This window comes from Olea europaea, chromosome 10, assembly GCF_002742605.1.
Source record: "Olea europaea var. sylvestris chromosome 10, O_europaea_v1, whole genome shotgun sequence".
NCBI classification, from domain to species: Eukaryota; Viridiplantae; Streptophyta; class Magnoliopsida; order Lamiales; family Oleaceae; genus Olea; species Olea europaea.
In genome coordinates, this window is record NC_036246.1 from 36467807 (window position 1) to 36468934 (window position 1128).

The following is a 1128-nucleotide window of genomic DNA, read 5'->3' on the forward strand; positions in this document are numbered from 1 at the left end:
TAACGACTATTTTTTTTATTCTCATTTTTACATTAATGTGTACCAAATGAGACATTAATGTACATTTAACTATTTTTGATATTTATTTAGATCATTCAATGTGTCTATGATATAGTTCTCAAAATGAGTTTCGAGACAATACAGAAGATTTATGCATTCAACTACTGTACAATTGTCGATAAATTTTTAAAGTTAGCTTGTTATCAAAATTCTTAAATTTTTAAATGATGTCTCTTTTGACATTAAAATTTTTTTAAAGTTTATTAGGAAATTTTCTAAATGATGTCAAAAATTTTATTAGATTATTTAAAAAATTAATTGATCGGGAGGAAAAGTAACAATAAGAAAAAAATTTCTAAAAATGATCGAATTTCTTTTACATATAAATTTTTTTTTCCAAATGTTAAAATAATCAAGATGAAATATTAGTTGGTCTCAATTTTGTGTTGTTATAATTGAAATGTATTTTCTAGGGATAGGATAAATGTTTCCTTGATGCATGATTAAAAATCTAAATTATTGTAGCTCATAATTTATATATCAAACATTATTTTAGTCTTACTGGTTATTTTACATACAAATGACGTATTTGATGACAACTACATTCAATATAATTAAATCGTGTAATCAATCGAATTTTTTTTTATTGTTCAATATCCAATCGATTTAATGAATTTATTTATTTATTTACGTGTAATATTATTTTATGGAAGATTCTGTGATTAAAAATAAAAGAGAGATAATGAAAAAAAAATTAATAAATTAATGGAGCCAAACACAAGCTGTGCCACAGTATAACATTTTATCACTTAAATGTGGTTGAGATTTTTATTTAATCATCCAATTTTGATATATTTGAATTTAATCCTCCAAAATTTATATACATCTAAAATATTCAATATCTTCAAATAAATTAATCGACATCTTTTCGACTAAATATTAATTTTTTTCAACATTGTGTTAAGTTTTACTTTGATTCATCGCAACTGCTTTTAGGAAATAAACAATAGACATGATTCAATATACACTATGTTATGTTATAAGGGTAAAATAGATTTATTTAAAAAAATATATCAATCGTCAAGATAAAAAAAAAAATTATTTCGGCGCAATGCTCTGTAACACGGA